The sequence below is a fragment of the Zerene cesonia genome, chromosome 4, assembly GCF_012273895.1.
Source record: "Zerene cesonia ecotype Mississippi chromosome 4, Zerene_cesonia_1.1, whole genome shotgun sequence".
Classification (NCBI taxonomy): domain Eukaryota; kingdom Metazoa; phylum Arthropoda; class Insecta; order Lepidoptera; family Pieridae; genus Zerene; species Zerene cesonia.
In genome coordinates this window covers 4,958,775-4,981,251 of record NC_052105.1, presented here as the reverse complement: position 1 = coordinate 4,981,251, position 22,477 = coordinate 4,958,775, and positions in this window count along the sequence as shown.

The window sequence follows — 22,477 nt, the reverse complement described above, 5'->3', positions numbered from 1 at the left end:
CCGTTCCCAAGCACCTTTTATAACCAATCATTTGAAAATCTTTTGCTGTGTTCGCTTCTATTCTCGAAGTAAAAATTATTACATTTTTGCTTCAAACAATTTTCTTGTGTTTGATTTTACGTGAGTATTATACTTTTAAAGACTTTTTAACAGTTTTTAAACACGATTTATTCATTATATTATGCGGTGGGAATAGCTTACGAAACACCAGCTCCGTTGCTTGCTATAACATTAAAAACAAGATATACCGAAGGTGCGATTATATAATAAACTATCGGTCCGCCCTGGCTTCGCCCGTGATACATATGTGGCCTAAGGTCTTCTTCCATAAATCGACTATATAAAACTGAAAGAATTTTTCAAAACGGACCAGCAGTTCTTGAGATTAGCGCGTTCAAACAAACAAACTCTTCAGCTTTATAATGTTAGTATAGATAAATATTTGGAAGAAATTTGTTTATTGAAACAGAACCCTGTGGCGGTTATGCCTTAATTATCTGTATTTTCTTTTATATGTGACGTTAGAAAAGAAACACGCCTGACCATTAACGTTCAAAAAGACACCGTAAAGATTTGATACATACTTAAAACGAGTCTTAGGTTACTCGCAATGACTAGGTTGCTAACTAACTGGTAAAATTGACAATAAACTATTTGAATACGAATATCAAGTGGTTTGAATTGTGAATGGGACACATAAAAATCCCATACCCTAAAATCATTGATTAAATATAAATATTATAAGTTTTTATTGTATCGTTTTACTAATGAAGGGATCGCGTTGCAAGCAATATATAACAGGTTTTTTGTTAAATTTCATTAATAGCTGTCTTCATCAAACCACTCGTAATTTCAATTTAAGATGATTAATGCACATGTTAAAAACGTGTTTAAATCCGTCATCACATCAAGAAACAAACCAAAGTCATTAAGAATTTTACTGTTTAAATATTACAGGAAAAAAAGCATCAAAAAACATTGTAATTTGATAAACATCACGTTATATGAATATTTTACTGCAATAGAGAAACGTAACTGTCACGTGACAAATTGTAATCATGATTTTACACGCACCCCTTTCTCGCCAGTTCAGCAGTTTATAGCTATTTAAAATAGTTATTACTTATTAGGAAACTCAAAGCAATTAATTTATAATGTCTTTATTTTATTTACATTTTGTGCCATTGCGTTAGGCGGGAAGTAGGTCGAGTTGGGTTTTTAATCTGAAGAAAGTGTTAAAATTACGCAGCGGTTTAATTTTTAATACTACTTATTTCATTTGCTTATTGGTATAATGTTACCACGTTTTTACGATTTCCTTTTATATTTAAATTTTAATTTTACGTTTCAAATCGAAGTGTGGATATATTCATCTATATATAGGTTATGAGTGGAATAATAAGAACGGTTATTGAAAAGTGAATTATAATCAAGATGATAGTTCCATCATAAACATTAAAATTACATGTGTGTCCTAGCAAGATATAAATAAAACGGTGTTTATAAATGTTGAATATGTTTAACCTAAGGTTTGATGACTATAAGGTTATCGAGCAAAATAACTGCCGAGTCATGTCAGCGCTTCCTTTCACCCCACACTTCCACTGTTTCTGACATGACATATTTACAATGAATTGCCTAGTTCACGCATTAACCTCGTACATTTGTTTTGAATTGTGAATTAGATAGGTAACAATGAACAGTCAAAAGCAAATGAATATCTGTAAAAGCGTTTATTTTCTTTCGTTTGAACTATTTACGGAAGAATACACTTTCCGTAAATTGTTTCACGCTCAGAGCAGGGATATTATCTTATTCTTTCAGTATAAAAGCTTCATTGAAATAGCATCTCAGTACACAAAAAATACGAAAATCGTCAAGAACTAACTTTTACTCATAAATGCTTGATTGAATCTGGATTAAATTTGGTACATAAATAAATTAACACATTGTTTAGTTGGATATGAATTTTTTTATCGAATTTGCTTATATATGTAAGGAAGTCGCGATCCTTCAACAACAGTCAACATTTCAAATCACAATCATTACAATTGGATAAATATGTAATTAGTTTTACTATGTCCATATGTCTTTTATATAATAAATTTAATAATCGACGTCATTACTATTATGTTTTTTAATAAAATATTTACTTATGATTTGTCTTAGAAAATGTTATGTCTACGAGTCAGTACCTATCTATCAAAACATTCTCAATATAATGTTTGATGTGAATAAGAATTCAACAACTCCTAACTGTTATTGAGAAACTTATAAATCAAAGCGCAAGTTTGATTTTATTTAAAATTTATTATTCTCATTTCATATCCTACTTCGTAAAGCATTATTTCCCCGACCATTCTATGCAGCGCCTTCAGAGAAACGACTTATAACTTATAAGAATTGTTCTTAATATTTCTTTTCAGTACTGTAGATTTTCAATATACGAGTGTTTTTCAATTTCGATAGTTCCTGAGGGACTTGAGTCGTTTAGATATTTAATTTAACAGAGCCGATGAGGTACATTCGGGTCTCTTCAATATTTTTATCATTAAATTATAATTTTAGAGAAAATGTCATGATTGTTTAATAGTTATTCTATATGGAACAATTCTACGGACAATGTTATGATTATATAAATTTGTTTCCTTGTTTTGTATCCATTAGACAATTACTACTATTATACTGCCATAACAATATAATCTATCATAAATGTAACTATATTACCCTTTTTGTTGGCATTATGTTATATTGCTGTTATCTGGACTTTCTAATCGCTCATTTAGTTCATTCAAATATATCGATGTGGGAATCGAGCATGCTTCGGCACGAATTAGGCCAGCTCGCACCGGGGAAGCACCACACCCACACAGAAGATCGGCATGAAATAGTAGCATACTGCTGTGTTTCGTACGGTGAGTGGGGGATCTGGAGGCATGTTTCTTTTTCCTTACACTTTCCAGTCCATTCCTGCTTTCCATTCATCAATCCTTTCCTTATCCTTTGTACCTTAAGAGCGAGCAACACATTCAGAGGCACTATCTTTACGAACGTTCATGGGCGGCGGTGATCGCTTACTATAAGACGAACCACCAGTCTAGATGTCCGCTGTGACATAAAAAAAGAAAAAAATAGAAATTATTTATTGATATTTGAGCAGTATTAATTCGCTACTGTAAAGGTAATATATGTCTATCTTGAATAATCGCTTCTCAAAAGCTATTGACCCGACCTACATGTCAAACCATTGGTCTTAGTAAACCTATCCGACCCTTAGATCGTTCTTTATAGAATCCTTTGTAGATAATGGTCCCCAGGATCTTGAATTTACATATTTGCGTTAAATATATCGGTTGCTTAAAAATAAACTCGTTATATTTCAGTACGACGGCAATATTTATTTTTATTTTATTATATTAAAGAAGTGTAAGTAATCAGGTATCATTTACTTGTTAATTTAGATGACGTATTAACAATTCAAATTCAATGACGCATTAAATTGTTCATGAATATTTTTCTAATTTCAATAATAGTAATTATAACAACATCGTTTATTTCATGCCATATAAAGCAATTTTTTTCTTATTATTATTACAAAACATTAGATACATTTAAGTTGATATAGATTATTTTTTTAAACTTGAACCATGGAAATGTTACTCTAACAAGAACACGTAAAAACTATTGGATCCAATAAAAATAATGCAAAATACAAAGATTCAAGTGATTAATTACAGATGAAGAAGCAAAATAATCGATCTTATAGCTCTTCCCAGTCACAGAGATGCTGAGCTGATTGTTTTTAGACCAAACGGTCATTAAGCTCCTTTAATAGTCTATTAAATTTCAGTTTTTCCAAACATTTAGAGCGTACAACGCTTAAAAGAATAAAATTCGTATAAAAATTCATTTGGCTTTATGCAAATAGAACGCGGCCTTGTTAGCATTATTATGTGTATTTTAAAATTTATTCACGAAATCTAAATCTATTTAAATAAATGAAGAGCTGTGTAGTAAAACAATGATTTAATGTTCCACTATTTTCATTAATTCAGCAATTAATTCATTATGTTGGTTGTAATTTTATATAATTCAATCACCACTGCTTTTTAAATGCAAACGTATCTCTGTCTGATAGACTGATTTTCTTCTTTCTTTACGCCTTAACCACTTAACCGATTTGGATTAAATTTGGTATAAAGATAGTGGGTTACCCAATAAAGGAGATATGATTCGGTACGATGAGGGACATAAGATTTATTTCAGAAATATCACTGGAACGCGAGATATGTGGGGAAAACCTCGGAATATATTTTCTTTTGACCACGCGAGTGAAAAACTACAAAATCGATAATTTAATATAAAATACTGAAATATTTTTAATTATAGATAATTATGCTTTCCGCCAACATGAAATCACACTCTCATCGTCTTAATAAATCAAAATAAAATAAATTTGTAAATTCTAGATACTTCTTGAAAATATGATGAAACATAAATTTCAAAGTAATTCCTATTGACAAAGAGCTTGTTTTTGATTAACACCGTCCTTAAGATCCCAAAAGCCTTTGTCCCAAGCGACCGCCGGAGAACCCGTTTTCCAGCGCAGCGGTTTCATAAATTAAGCCATACAGTACAACATAAGTAAGAAGAATATACGAATAATTTATGATTTTTCATCGCATCCCATGTCATTGATGTCAACAATTTATACTAAGTTATATTTGTAGCCATTACGTAATCACATCCCGTGAGATTGTTTGAAGATGGGGAGAATACATGTTTGGATTATGAAGGGATGCGACAAGAGAATTAATAATTTATTGCCTGATAAATCTTATGAACAAGTTGATATGACTGCGGATTATATTAATAAACATATGGGTATTATACGTGTTGTTTTTATTCTTGAGATGGTTCAATGTTTTTGCATCTTTAAGATCACGTTTTAATCTCTTTTCACATCCTATTTCTTCACATTATAAATTAGTAAGATAATCAAAGATCCAGATGGTGATGGAAAAAATATCACACCAAAGAAAATTCTTATTAAGAAGTTTAACATAGCTTGATACGATTAGGTCACAAAGAGTCCTTGAGGAGGACTTAGTACCAAACTATTTTACTAAAACATGAGCGATAGTACGTCATGTAATGATGATTGATCAGCTCCATTCATGAAAATGAAAATGTGTTCTATTTTGAATAAATCTAACAAAAAATATTTTTTTACAAATCAGAGCAATGACAGACACCGAATATTATTTGTTCAGAAGTTGTAGGATAACTAAAAAACGAACATCTTATCAAAATAAACACGCAAAGTTTTCTTTTAAAAGTTATAAAACACATCAAAGAATTTATCGCCGTTTTCAGCTCATTCGGGCTCGTTGGGCACGCAAAGGAAATATTCGGTGTAGTAATTTTTTTCGATAGCCATTTTCTTTTATTTATTGCGCTCAAGTTCATTAAAATTTCATATTAGCTATTCAAGGTGCGTTCTTACTCGGGAGTTAATGCAAGCTACACCCGGACACTTTTTGCTTAGTTAACTTTCGTTACGTCTTAATTTATAGAAAAAAATTCTTTGAAATAATTTTTAAATTTCCTTTGGGTACTTCCAAACTGCGTACATGTTTACTTCTAATTATTATTACGGAATACAGAAAATGATGTTAAGGTTATCTATTCGACTGTATTTTTTGTGATTGTTAACTCATAACTTTTTACGGGGTGAAAAGATTTTCATGATTTTTTTTTTATTTAAAAGCTGGTGCCTACCACGTGGTCTCATTTAAATTTAGTTCAACTCTGAAAATTTGGAGGCGGTTTTGTTTTTTGTTAATAATAACGATTTATTCCAGTGAAAGTTATTTGAAAGACCATCTACAATGTCAAGAATATAAAGAAAATTTGTCGATAATATAAAAATAATACTAGAATATGAAGAAGAATTATTGCTAGAACATTTCCTAAGGTTTATAAGACTAATTTCAGTAAACACTATTAATAGACATCACACTGTGTTTGTAACAGATATGATCGATAGCTGATATCATATTCGCAAAGTTGGAGGCAACACATCTTGACCGATGGGGCTGAACTTTATATGAGAAGGTCTCGATCTAGGTCGAGTTTATAGATCGAGATTAATAAAGAGAAGTGATGATATGCAGTTATCCATTTTAAGCTAAATTAAAAACCAAAGGGTACATAGAACCAGCCTAATGGTGAAAACCAATTACATAGGATAAAGTTTAATTTTTCCATTCCATTTAAATTTCAAATTGCGAAAGTTTATATCAGTACTACGGCATTGTCAGCTGAATGGATGCCCGTTATAGAAGAAACTGATATATAATTCGCGGTATAAACTTTGGTATACACTCAATTTTGAATTCTACGTCCTTGCAGTAAGATGTAATATAGCGTTTGTCTATTAGTGTATCTTTCGGGCTCTCATTAACAGGCGCCTCGAGCAGGGCTCGTAGAAGAAAGCCAGAAAAAGGAAGTTGGCATGAAAGTATTGTGCGCGTCGGACGCTCGTTTTCTTTCCTAATGAGGTGTAGTTTGGAACAATCTTGAAGTGATGTGATTCCTGTTTTTGTCAGCTTCATAAATAATAGTTTTGAATTGTTTCTCATGTACGTAGTTGTGGTAGTGCTGTTATTTATATAATTAATGTCGACTCATTTATGTTTATTCCAAAAATCATAAGAAGTTATTTTAAAAGTGCTACTTTATGATTTAGATCCAAAAGGTCTGCTTGGCTACAAATTTAAATTTAGATAAACAAACTCCAGAAATTTACCTCTTCCATTCCAAAGCCATAACAGCATGCATGACCTTCTTTACATGAAAGTATGGTTATACTTTCTGATATTTTACCACGAGATTTTGAGTATAAATAGATATTTATGACATAAATCGTACTGAATCAACGGCCCAATTAAAGAAGTGTATAAATAGACACTGCTAACGTACATCGACATCCGAGTGACGCAATAAAAGCGAACTTGTGTTTCATATGCTAGCAGCTGACGTTTAATACGGTCGCCTAAACGCTTCACACTTGGAACCTTGTTTAAAGAACGACTTTTATAAGGAAAATCGAAATAGGTCGCAATATATCTCAAATGGTTTGTGTCTATGAGAGTAAAGCCGAGTTTGTCGAGTCTAATGGAGGGCAAAGGATTAAGAGTATCAAAAGTTAAATCTAGATTTCCAGACTGTATAGAAAAATAGAGGACAACAAATGAGTTGTGATGGTTAATTCAAACGTTCACTTTTAAAATCGATTAATTGCATGTAATAAATGAACGTTACTATCTCTCTCAAGTCTCAACATTACTTTATGATTTCATATTTATCGTGCTTGCTTATAAATATTTTATATATACGAATAAAAACATGAATTGTCTAGTTTCAGAATGACAGATTTTAATAAAATGCTTTTGTTCTGTTACAGATATAGCGCAAGCATGCGTACAAGCATACAACAAGCCTCTGGCAAAGGGCGTGGGCGTGAAATAATGATTGTCAATGTAAAATCTCTTCATTGTTCCAGGGCACTCAGGGACACAGCCGATCTTCGTAAAAATACAGTGCGTAATCGAGGAAATTACGCAGTTCCTTGTGAGTAGTTTGAGATATTGGAAAGTAAAATTATGATAAACTAGATCCGCCCCGCGGTTTCACCCGCGTAAGTCCGTATCCCGTAGGAATATCGGAATAAAAAGTTGCCTATATGTTATTCTAGTTATCCAGCTGTCTACGTACCAAATTTCATTGCAATTGGTTCAGTAGTTTTTACGTGAAAGAGTAACAAACATCCATACATCCATACATCCATACAAACTTTCGCATTTATAATATTAATAGGATAAGACAACTCAAACGCATCCAGCAGTCAAACAACATATTCAATCTGATATAGTTGAAGTTTAACAAAATTTTTAATATCGCCATGTGATACTAGATTATTGTAACACTAAGGTCTAAGTAATACTTAAATAAATCGTGCTCTTTACCGTCGAAAACCACGAGAGTATGACGATCTAAACTTTCAAGCAACTGATATTCGGGTCATATACATTGGAGAGTTAACGAATTATCCCTTATTTCTTTCAAAGGCTAGTAATATACTCAAATTTCCCTTTTGATTTTCTGAGTGCGTACGACCGGCTCTGATCTCTCAATATCAATCGAGCCATAATTACAAACCTTACTCTTCTCCAGTTTTATAAAAAATAATATAAGGTAAAAAGAGGTCATACTTTAAAAATAAGAAATACGTTTCAAATGTTTGATTCTGTTGTTCCTTTCTTCTAAATGGATAGCAAAAACATTTTATATTTTGCTGTATCTTTGTATTCGCATATTATTTTTATTTAGAAAATATCTAAGAATTTATTATTCAGAGTAATTATTCTACGCGAAAAAGACTTTGACGTTATGAAGGTGTGAAATATTTACAGAGGCCGTAATTCGTTTCATGAAGATATTTCGAAACATTTCTTAAGGCAAATTCTTTAATTATTCATCATCTGATGGAAAATAAAATACAGGAAAATGTTCAATTATTGTTGAAAACACGACAAACTAAATAAATAAATTGGATGAGAATTATATGAATATAATGTTCCGGAAATAAAATTTTCTTTCAATTTCCTTCCAATCACGAGTTATAAAGTCATCGGTCATCAATCAAGTTAACCCCATTTAAATTATCTCTCCCTGTTCCTATCTCTCTCTCCTTTGATCCCGGTTTCTCTCTCTATCTGCAAAAGTAGGATAATAATGGCAATTTAATCTCAAGCGATAATGAGTTTGAAATTGTTTTAATATTATAAATGCGAAAGAAAACCACTGAGCCAATTTGGATGAAATTTCGAGAAAGGACATGGGTTAGTTTCTATTCTGGAAATTTTACGGAAACGGTCGATATGCGGATAAACTTGAATTCATCTATCTTTTCCTAACACATACTTAGCAATTAGTAGTTCAATTAAAACAGCATTATCTTCCCAACCAATCTCAATGAAACAGAGATATTATAATTTCGTCGAGTTCTAGATTTATTTCAGATTTTTTTATGACAATAGGCATATTTGATAAAAAAAATTACCTAATTTTTTAACAAAAATATAATGTAATACGCGTGTGATACACACACATATTCGCATAACTGTTCTCACCTCTGCAATAGTCCGTTTCACGCAAGAAAGCCAAATGAATATTTTAACATCATGAGAATAGGTGTTTGTGAAGCGGGGTTAGGCAGCGGCTTATTTGGACTTCCATACTTAGAAACATTTATCGATTTATTTATTTTTCCGAACAAATATTTTTTTGGAGATTATGTGCAAGAATTCTTTTAAATTCAAGATACGTTCTCGCAAATTAGGCTGCATTACGTTTTTTTTTATTGTTTGGATTATTTTAATACTATCTTATTAATTAGGAATTGATATAACATCATTTTATTCTAATAAACAAGATTTACCAACTTAATGAAGGACTAAAGAAATTTTTCATAACAATATTCGAACATATACTATGTTAAAATTCTAACAACATATTAAGTTAACCAGATAAGTTATTAAATTCATAATTTTTGTAGACAGCCGTATTCAAAAGGAACGAAATAAAACTGTTATTTAAAAATATAAGAGAGAAAATATTCGAGTGCACTATTCATCGCTTCGCTTAGGCTACGGCGTAGCCTGCATCCGGCCAGATGCTACGACCCGCTACGTAGACTTGAATATCAATGAATTATTGCGCTACGCTGCTGTGGGAAACTGCCAAACGGTAAAGTGAATTTAATTAGTTTGCTTAAAGTAAAATGTTTCATAAATAAGGTAGCAGAAATAAATTATACTTGTCATATTATTCGTTTTAAATCGCTATGTCGTAGACTCGCGTAGCACTTAAAAATTAACGTACTACGCCCGGCCTATTTTTACGTTCTATTTTAAAATGTATAACATGATCAAAGAATGTTATTAAAACAGATAATGAATACTTGAGTTTTTCTATTTTTAGAACACTTATTAAGATAATGATTATGCATTTATATCGAACATATAATTAACTTATTTCATTAATTAGTCGTCACGTGTTTAAAAACCACTTCACATCACTAACACATGTTTTGTTTACCACAATTTCTTAAAAACTAAAAAGGTGTTAAAACATTATCTAGTAAGTATGTATGTTAATTAACTCAAAACTAAAAATAGTTGCAGGGTTTTAATGAGGAATTAAAATGCGGGCCGGAATTAGGAAGCGAGACAGGATTACGTGTAAGGATCGTCCAATGGGGTAAAGGATCCAAGTTTTATGAATAACTTAATACGGACCGTAATTACATATTAACACACTATGCACTGAATAATTTGATATAGGTTAGCGATTAACGAGGAGGAACATTTAAAAACGCAAGGCCCTCATTAGCGGGTTGCCGCGGCTCGGCGGGTTAGCACGTGCTGGCAACGTCCTGTGCACAGTTTGGGTGTCAGAAGGGCCAGTGGGACCGGGAGGCGGTGGCGGGTTGACCGCCGCGCGGCCGCCTTTAGCGTGGCCGTACGTCGCATTTAACACTGGACGCGACCAGCCGAGTTAGCGACACCGCTTGCACTGACATTGCGCGCGCCGTCGCTCGATACTACCGCCGCGCCCCACATCATTTACCACCTGTACGCTCCGTCACAACACCGCGCGGATTTCACTCCGCATAAGTAAACATTCATTTCGTTTTATAGTTTGCATTGAACGGGTTAACTAGACATCCGCCTTTGATAAAGCTAACGCTTTAATTTGAATTTGAAGCGTTGAAATTTTTAATATTGACGGACGGTGTTCGTTTTAACTGATTTATCAGATCATTTCTCTTATTCTGTATAAACAAAAAAAAATTATCAAAATGGAGAACTAATCAAATATATTAAATATTAATAGAGCTGTTTAGTTAATTAAATTGCTAACAGTATCTTGATAATCCTTCTAAAATCAAATTCCACCCTTTTTCGCAGGTACTTCATTTTATTTTTGGTTAATAAATTAGTCAATAAAAAACATGAAATTTCCAGTTTCCCATGTAGTCATAAAAAGAACAAATGACTGAACTATAATAATTTAAACCATCTATACATTAAATTTACAGTTGCAAATATATTGCGTGTAAAAAATAATGTCTAATAACATAACTCCATTGTTTATGAATCGAAATTACACGCTAGCGCATACCGTGCAAACCGGTAAAGCACGGCTAATAATTTCATTGCAGAATTTAACTTTAAATTAATACATACAATAATTTGTTATTTGCATAACTACCCATTGTAAGTATATAATAATAATATATACTCACAGCATAATTTTATAATTGTATTGTATAATTGATAGTACATAATATCCTAAACTTTAGAAAATTCAGAAGTTGAAAGACAATCAGCATTAAAATGCCATTGATCTATTTCACTACAAAATATTTAAAACAAAATATTTCATAAAGGAATATTCGATGGCATTTCAACATTTACGTAACCACTAAGATAGATTATGAATATCCCCGCCCCTCATTCTAACCCGCCCTTTACGACGTTAAAAGTACTAACTTCCTATTGGAGTTACAGCCTGCCTTTATCCACTCAGATATTATCATCACGATAAACAAGTGGTTCCCGAGTCGGCTCCACAAACGATTATTACTGCCTTCTTGAGACTTTATTACACTTTAAACTTGGTACAAATATGCAATCCAGTAGATTGATTTTCTTAACTTCCTATCAGGATGTAAAAAAAATACATAGAAAATATTAGGTTTACATAGTACTATTTCTCTAACCGAATATCAGCTACAAAAAGATATGAAAATTAATTCGAAATCTCATCATTTATGGTCAGGATACGAATTAAATAAAAAAAGTAAAATATTTTTAAACACTGAAAAGTTTGTATACTTTTATTTTTCACGAACAGATAAGAAAACTTGCGTATCAACTTCATACTAATTTGACAAGAACACGTTGTATTTATCAGGAACAAAGCGCGAAAGAACATTCTTTTATTGGAGCAACGTAATAGGTTTTTATGTGGTACCTACTTACTTTCGATTTTCTCATTTTCCTCCTTTGTAACTTTTCCGTTTAAGAAACGTGGTGGATTATATATTATCCCTGTATTATAGACTACTCTGTTCACAAAGAAACTCTTATTAATAAATATAATACACGATTAATATACTCATTTTTAATTTACCTTTATTATTTGATGCATGAATAAAAAAATAATTTTTAACAAGAAACCCTTTAAACTTGTATTGGTAATTATCTCATAAATGAAGATAGTTTGTTTCAATTAAAACGCAATATCGCGTTGATTATAATGTCATCTAGTTAAAAATTAACGAGGCAACAAACAAACCTCAGCAGAGAATTAAACATGCAACAACAAGGCGGCACGGAGTGTGTATTGAACGGTAAATCAGTGAAATGAACCCGTGTTTACGGGAAACGTGACTGAACGATTTCTTTTGGCCCATTAAATATGTACACAGGTCATTAGTTTCAAGACTTTGATGGGTATAGGAATATCAAAACTATTCAGTGCCTAAAGCGACAACACATGTCATGCGGTTGAAGTATTTGGTAGATTCTGTGTTTCATATTTCATTTAGACTGCCATGGAAATTGAGATTTATTGTTTGTGCATCTGGAAATTTACGACGTTGAGTTTGAAGTATAGAAAAATATTTGATAAACGTTATTTATAATCTTGATGAATTTTACCAATATATTATGAATGTAGTTTAACTGTTCTATTGTATTACATTATTAATTGATACATTTAGAGAACAGAACTATTCCTTTAAAATATCAAAATGTGATATTAAAACTAAATTTAAACACTTCATACGTGACTGAACTAAATGACCATTCTATTCTGCCATATATAATATATTACTAAGTACTTTAAATAAAATATTATTACGTAACATGAAATCAAGTTCAAAAGATCTAATTTAAAAGTGAATTTAGTTAAAGAGAACTTCTTTCAAATGGCCGACTATTCCCGTTCGGGTCTTAGCCTAATTCTATGAACTAAATACCAGCTTTAACTTGCAAAAACTTCATTCGAAATGTGGTTTGAAGCTAAAAAGAGGATTAAGGAAAGTTAATATGCTTTTTCCGATTTGAATATACAAAATGTGCAATATTTTTCGTACGACGAGGCAAATTGTTTTTAATACTTAGCTTAATTTTTCATTTTCTTACTGAAGATCATCGAATGGAAAATTCTTTTGCGGAGCAGCGGCTTGAAAAGTGCTGAGTTATAGAGTTCACGTATCTTTTGTAATTTCTCTAATCATAATACAATTTCGAAGGGATAGCTTATCTGATTCTTTAAGAATCAAGAAAATTGTTATTTCAAATTAAATTCATATTTTTCTGATATCTAATAGGTAAGAATGTCTGTCACGAAAAGCGAATCTATAAAAACCAAAAACTCATTTTACTGAGAACGAAGTTGGAGGCGAAATATTCAACTGAATATTTATTAAATGCTTTGTTTTCCAAACTATTTTGAAAAAGTCCTAAATGTATCGATATAATTATAGTTCATAATTAATATATCACATAAAGTAATTTATTGTTTTTAATATATTATGTTCTTCTTCATTGGTATTAAAAGGGGCAAAATGGAACGATTAACATAATAAACTAATGCATCCAATAAAAATTTGTTCGCTGTTAGAGAAATCGGAGAATCTATAACATTTTGCACAAGATTTGTTGGAAATTTGTTTTATGGAAATTTTGCATATTTACACAGTTGGCAGTTAATTCTATTGCATATATAATAAAGTGTTAACTGTCTGTTTGTTAGGCAATGCAAACCAAGGATCTATATATGCGTCAATTCATTGACTTTATTTCCTATGCTGAACGGAAATATAATGTTTATTGTTTTAATAAGTTTTTGCTGTATAACCTAAAACGAACACGAATGTTGATAATATGCATAAAAATAAACGAATCAAAATGTCTTGGTAAGCGTAAGAATCGAAATCGTCTTTTCCATGTCGTTTATTTTTTTAAGTTTTTAAAAGGCACAAGTAGGTTCTAATGGCGAGAAAAATGTAAGACGGGCTAAGCGGCGACGGGCGACCCGTTAGTATATAAGAAAAATACACATTAAATTGTGTTACGTGCTAAGAGTGGACGAGCCGGAGGCCAGTTTCCTTTTCCCACCCCTCCCAGTCCGCTCCTTTATTTCCCTCCTCAATTCTTTCCTGTATCCCGTAAGAACGGACAACTTCTGCAAATCTTCACGGGCGGTGGTGTTAGCTTACCACCAGAGAAACCAGAAGCTCGATAGCCCGCTCTAACATAAAAAAGTCAAAGAAAATAAAACATTTTATTACAATCTCAAACAAGCTTACAAGAAGAACAGAGACATAAAACAAATTTGTTTTCGTTTCACGCACACACAGATCAACATGACTGAGGTTTCATTTAGAAACTTCAGTATAATAATAGCGGGTGCGTTAAATTATTAATACATGAAAATGGGTCAGCAATTTAACCCTATGGGAAAAATTTATTCTACATGTCATCTCCAGGGTCAACGCCGTATATGAAATTATTATGCTAAGCATAAATATTTTATATTCGGATCATGTATTTATCACATTTATATGAATTCTGTGCCTACTCTAATTTCGCGTGGTCTTGTATTAGCGATAACCATTGTCATTAGGATGCCGACAAACTGTCTTATTTAACCCAGAAGTTTTATTCTCGACGCAAATAATAAAACAATATTTCATCTATGACTCTATATAAAGCAATATTAAATTACTGCACATTCACGCTCAAAGCAGTTTGTCTGAGGATAAAAACAAAATAAAAAATTGCTCATAAAGAACATTGCTTTCTATCGGTAATGATTGTTGAAACCAATCAGTAGATCTATAGAGATTATTCCGTGCAACGTGACAAAGTCATAACTTCAACTTCTATAATATGATATAGAATACTTTTCAAATTTATTTATGTGTATATTCTACAACGTCAGACTTATATTAACGCCTATAACATTGTGTTATAATCGATTGATGAAAGTAATACGTGTCATAGACTTCATAGATATTACCTAAGGTATTTCTTTATCTATTAAGACCGTTCATTATCTGAAAATATAAATTGAATGAAAGAAAAAAATTTAAATATGTCATGGATTCCTACAATCAAATATTCCCCGTAAACACGAATCGCATCGCTATCAATACTTCAACATTTCGTTAATAATTATTACAAAATGTTTCCACAGTACCTCAATATGCCAAATTGTAGTTTTCCTGTTATTTCGGGAAGCGAAACTTTTAATACTCTGCATACGGCAGGGGATAAAATGAATCTGTACGGATTTCGTTCGTTCCCCCCGGGGCGTGTACATCTGCATTGAAACACTTCCTATTTTAGCTTTACATTATATGCGACTATCTTAAAAGATACTGCAAAGGGTTTTAAGAATAATTTAGTTGTGCAATTTATGTACTCGAAGAATTCGGAATGTAACTATTGAGAGTATTTCAAAATTGTTTATATACATATATAAAATAGTTTTCTGCCCGCGGGTTTACCTGAAAACCTTGTGTGCCTTTAAAGAAAGCGCGGTAAAAAGTAGATGACACTGTAGTCATCTAACAATCTTCAAACATACAAATCATATCCAAAAATCGCGTGTAAAAAAGATATAAAAAATAAACACAATTTCGCATGCAATTAGAAAGGATAAATATTGTCTTCCTACTGGGATAGAAATCAAATTTGCTGTAAATCTTTGCTTATTAGAAGATGATAACAGAAAATTATATGGAATTAATGACGAAAATGTTCTCTTTTTTTAGGTATGTTATGTTAACATAAGTCTTAATTAGTCTGAAACAAAAACGCAAGAAAAGAGGAACGGGAAAACCATAATAAATATCACGATAATTAGAACAACTAAGTATTGTAACAACGTTTTCAGGGTAATTTGTATGGCGCGTGTCTCGCAAGCAGATGGGTCATTCTATCTAGCTCTCTACGGTAGAATTAGCTTGGTAATCCAAATACCGTACTAGTAGATTCGTTTAAAAATTCACACTAATCTGCTGATGACCGGAAAGCCAATTAAACTGTTCTTGAATTAGTTAGTTATGCTACCTTGAGCAATCACTAACAGGCTTACAATGTTTTAAATAACTTTGTTAGTTGACTTTGCGTTTCAAAATATTACCATAGCGAAGTGAATGAGCGTAGTGTTACATGTCAAATCGCATACATAAAACGATTATCATCGAAATAAATTCACTTACGGTCGTAAAAAAACGTATTGAAAGCAAAAAAATGTATCTGTAATTTTTTCTATTATCAAATAAAATAAACGCGTTGTCATATATTTTAATTGCATTTTATTTTAAACTCTTGAAAAAATGTGTTTGATTAAAATGTTAAATTTGAAACCATTTCACATTTCCAGTTATTTAATCTGCCTCAATGCTCTCACGGAATAATATGTAAGTTGTCGACATACGAGGAACATCTGGACTAAAAAGACTAGTGCGCCAAACACAGAAGTTGGCACGGAAATTTATAAAGAGTTTTATTGAAAGGTTAACGCCAAATTACATTTAGATACTTTTAAAAGTTAGTATGAAAGCGCTGTATAGAACACGAACGTTACCGAATGCTTCTGACCAAATGGAGCCGGAGTTTCAATAGTAAAGATTTCATGTGTATTATTTCTTATTAGATCGGACAACCTCGCTTCGCCAGTTATAGAGAGAAATTTAATTATTCGATTTTAATTTGATTGATTTTATAATATTCATGGTGATACGAGGATAAATTTCGAATACAAATAAATTAAATTTCAAGAACCCGACACCCTTTTTGGACCGGTGTCCATCTTGGAATAGTACTTTTTGTGTAATATTCTACTACAGAAACACTTTTAATTGATATATCTATCGAAATAGTTGTGGAATTTATTTTCCATTCGCTATTATAGAACACTAGCTGCGCCCCGCGGTTTCACCCGCGTAAGTCCGTATCCCGTAGGAATATCGGGATAAAAAGTTGCCTTTATGTTATTCCAGTTGTCCAGCTGTCTACGTACCAAATTTCATTGCAATCGGTTCAGTAGTTTTTGCGTGAAAGAGCATCAAACACACACACATCCTTACAAACTTTTACCTTTATAATATTAGTAGGAATGGTGAATCCTACTTTTGACAAATTTAATTTAATTTGACCGATTTAATTCTCACTAATTAATCTATCAATCACAAAAGAAAATCCGTCCACCTGTTCGGTAGCTACGATACCATACAGTCCGACACACACACACACACACACACACACACACACATACACACACACATACATACGACTGATATCAATGAGAACTGATGTAAATAAGAACTAATGAAATATTAATTTTTGTTAGCACAAATCGATACCAGATTTTCAATATGAATGAAATGAGTCGAGACTTATTTCCTATCAGCCTTCTCACTCTGTAATTGAAGTCTAAGGATACCAATTACAGAATCCTAATAAATCCGAATCAATTCCATCATCTGCAATATTCATTCTATATTTAATAAGGTGTGAGCAATATTCATGTTTCAAATACTTTTACTAAACTAGATTTCCGCCCGGGGTTTTGCACGAGAAGTCAGAGGAAGATGGATATTCACGAGGATTTCCCGTGAGATTTCCGATCTTTGTACCAAATTTCATCCACTTCGGCCCAGTAGTTTCTGAGTAGCCTTCAAGCAAAAACGTTTTAGCTATATATAATAGCACTTTAATTGTCATAGCAATTGTGATCACGATCTTGGAGCCACACCTACAGTGAGTATCCAGGGTTTTGCTTGATAACAAGTGTTATCTTACACTTAGTCATTAAATAAATTATTAAAATTCTATTAACAATATTATACAGTCTTACAATAACAGACCACAACCGCTTCATTTCGAATCCAATGAGATTCATTCAAATAAAGAAAATCATGGCAAATTTCTCTATAACGAAATTATGTCAATCAATAGATCGGAGACGCGGTTGCTTCATGTAGGTGAGGATTGGATTGTAATTTTTTCATTCACATTAAAAATAATCCAGAATTATGCAAGTGAGTCAACCAGTTTACTCGAAGCGTTGTAAGTTAAGCTCAAAGTGAGCTCTCAAATCTGAACGAGCATCGGCTAATCCCAAACCAGTTAGATCGATGCGACCCAGAATCGTAAGCCCTAACTTTTAGATTCAACACGCTAACTAAATATTTACTTGTAATATATCAACTGAAAGAAAAGCTGATAGCGCAATTGTTGATGCAAAATGTATATAACTACATAATGTTATATTATTAGGTTGTGTTTTGTAAAATATGTTTACAATTGTATAGCAAAAACAGCCATTCATCGACGCATTAGTGGAATCGTTGTATGCTGCATATATTCATAAAACCAAATGAGTAGAAGAAATTCTATTGACAAGATGTGATGGGTAAGGTAAAGATATCTGACTTGTCGCTTTTTTCCTATTTTATTTTCAAATTTAACATTTTATATACCTACATGTTTATAAAAGTATAGGTATATTTCAATATGAGTATATACATCTATAAATTCTCTTTGTAATGGGGATTCATTACCTACTACGTAATGGTGAGGATCAAATCAAACAGACACAGAAGACAAGGTCACTCCTTTATATTATCTACGAGAGAACGACAATCGATTGAATAATACACGACGCCCAATAAGTGCCCAAATTATTTCATATTGACAATAGCTTTAGAAATAGCCAACAAAAGTTGTTTGCTGATTAACAACGAACAATTATTATGAATAGAAAAATACATATTTCATTTTATCTTCTTATTCATGGGAATCCCTAATAATACTACAAAACCAAAAATAACTCTGTCTGTCCGTCTGCCTCTGTTCATTGTTAGGCAGTTAGTTAGGCAATTGTAAAGTTAAAGCATTGGCTTTAACTGATTGGAATGAAATTTGTAACACAGTCAATTTGAGGACCGAGAGTTATTACAGATTAATAATAATCTGTTCTTGTATAAAAGATATTATAGTACAGGCTGAAAACTAGAATAGCTAGTTCAAGCGGAATCGAGATCAATAACTCCGAAGCAACTACCTCTAAGTTTGTCGTCTAAATTGCCCATCTTTTAGTATGTTATGTGACTACGTGATAGCGTGGTTATTTGTTAGCTATTATGAATAGTTTAGAACCAATATGCTAACAATAAACGAACAATCTCGTACGCAAAGTGAAAAATGGAGAATTATATTTATAGGAAATTAACTTTCGCGAGGCATGTCGCATACATCCTAACATTATAAACATATTAGATCTAAAGAATGTTTTGATTATATGAAAAGTTTAATTAAAAGAGAAATTTATAAAAGGAACTTCATTACATTTTTTAAATATTCAAGATAGGTTGATGCACTGCGCTGGTACAGTTTATTTAGTATTTCATTATTATGAGAAGAGTTTATATGAAGCGGAGGCATTTTAAGCATCAATAGTTTTATTAGTTCAGCTTGGCTGTTAATTAAGTTCCGATATTGTTGACATATTGATGTGGACTATTTGCATTTTCGTGTTCATGGATTAATATTATCGCAATGTGAAATTTTCAATTACATTATCCGGATGATGACATTATTACAATATGTGCCGTAATTTAAACAATAAATCGATTAAATAGCTGGCAAGGAATATTTTAACGGGCAGGTGCTACGAATTTCATTAATCACCTTTCGTTAAATTGAGTTTATGTATAGTATTGGATTATTAGGCTAAAATTTGTTTATTTATTTTTGCGAGAAAATAATCTCGTCCTCTACAGCGAAAATCCATTCCACTCCTCGACTTATATTTATATGCATTTAAGAACTGAAACAAATATTTTATTTTATAAATCAATAATAAGATTAAATGTTTATTTGTAACACTTCAGTAAGACGAGATAAAGGAAATTAAATTGTGAATTATATTTCATTTTTTTAAATCAATCTTTACTATAAATACTTTACATTCAGCATTAAAAAACTTCCCTAAATATACTTACAATATAGACCGGATTGGAAAAGGCGTGTGATTAATGTATCAAGTTATATAAATAGACAGAATGATTGAAGGCGGTCACCGATGCCAAGACATCTGGGGCCAAACATCTGCCAATTCAAGCCTTTACTTTAGTAACAATGTTACTGCTTTTTATTTTTATTTTCAAGCAAAATGTACATAAAATAATTCAAAGCTAGCAACATTGTAATTAAAGGAAATAAACACTATTTTCTGAGGTGAAACATTTGATTGTTTATATTAGTTTTCATGCTAAAATTTAAACATGACTAATTTGAAACTTTTATAATAATTGGACCCACACATGCACATGATATTTTCATTTTGTTTAGCATTTAGAAAATAAACAGAAAATATCAAAACCGCATCTAACTATTAACGATGTATAAATTTTAAACTAGCTCATCATTTAAAATGCAACAAGTAAGTTTCGTGCCAGGCGAAGGTGCCAACTCCGATACTTTTTATTATCACTGTTAACGGCACAGTAAACGTTGATTTTTACGATGCTATACACCGACCAGCACAAGTTTCTCTTCCGCTCTGATAAGAAACGACCACTGAACTCTGATAAATTCTTGACCAATCACACGGTTAGGTTAACTCGCTTTATTTAAGTATGTATTATTTTTGCTACTTTAAAACCTCTTCTCTAAAATCTAAAAATGTATAGAAGAATGTATTTAAAATGTATTGTAAATGTGTATTGTTAGTTTGAAGATATTTTAGGGTATTTAATGGAGAGATATTCCTTAGTAAAATGATCACTAATTGTATTTCAGAATCTATTTCACTCTTCAACTTTTCATATAAAATTGCTGAAGTTGCAATGGTTTACTTGTACGTTAATTATAATTTTAAAATGGAGCTGCAAATTATGAAAACTAGGAGCTGCTACATTAATGAAGTTACAAAAAGTTTCTATATTATAACGAAGTAGATGATTGCATAAATATATTCTAACATGATTCATTCTATGTCAATTAAGTACATTAGGTGTATTTTCGTGTGATGAATCAAACTGAAAGTTAAAATACTTGTTTGTTTATAATATTTCCCCAATTGTTGCATTAAACACAACCTCAATTTAATTAGAAAATTTTGGTTACTGCTTAGAATGTTTTTTCATTTGTCCAAAAATGCAACCTACAATCCAAAGGACTATAGCATGATTTTATTTATTAATATACGTCCTCAAATAGTAGCCTTTAAAAAGGTTTAACATTCATTTTTACAGCGCTAAAGGCGCTCGCAAGAAAATGCGACCAAGTAAGAAACTGAGTTTAAAACTAGAATTCTATTAAGTCAAATACGGCCACGCGGGCAAGATTGCATAAATTTTACAATTCTAAAAGAGTTACTCGAGTTTCTTGCCCGCTCTTGTGCAGGCAAATGGCCGCCCTTGGGAAAAGTACAAAATAACCTAACCTTAGCTATAAGTATAGAGAATATGCAGTTTTAAAATAATTGTATCGTTAGTGTTGTTAAATTCTTATAGCATTTTATATATTGCAACAAATGGCTTCGCGAGAAATGGCAGGATGTTCAAAAGATAAATAAGGAAAGAAAAAGCTTTCAACATGATATCATATTTAATCTACGTCTATAATATAAGACTTCTCTTGGTCCTAACTTAATAGTTATACTGAGTTATTAGATACGAAGGCACTAGAAATAACAGAATTATTTATAAATATCATCAAAAATTTATTGATTTAAATTTATAATTACAGAATTCAATTACCTTCACATATTGATTTAAAATTATAGAAACTCCAACTTCAACGAATTTAACACGTTAAAAATTTAAATTACACATTTTATGAATTCAATTAAGAAATATGTAAAAGAGTGTTAATCTGAAAGCTTCGAGCATTGCCGAGAATATTAATTGAAGTTGAAATTAATAAAACGGCGCTGTGTCAAAAGCAATGCTTTGCTTGTTTCACGTGTAGTTTTCAAATATGTTTTTGAATAATGAGACACATAATAAAGCATGAATAATTATCTTTATTTATTGTATCTGCTTAATACACAAAACCGAGAAAAATACAAAAAAAATGGTTGAAAATTAAGGGTTTAATGGAGATATTTTCGTGGTCTATTATTTGAGAATATTTTATATTGCGATTTAGATAAGAATGTGGTTGCATGAGAGTTTTCATTATAATATTTTAAGATCCCACGTGCGGACAATAATTCTATGCCATTTTCTAAGGAAAATGTAACTTCCTATTAAATTCGCAGGTAAAAGCTTCACGCAAACTTGAAGGAAATAAGATGTAATCATAAATCTCGACAC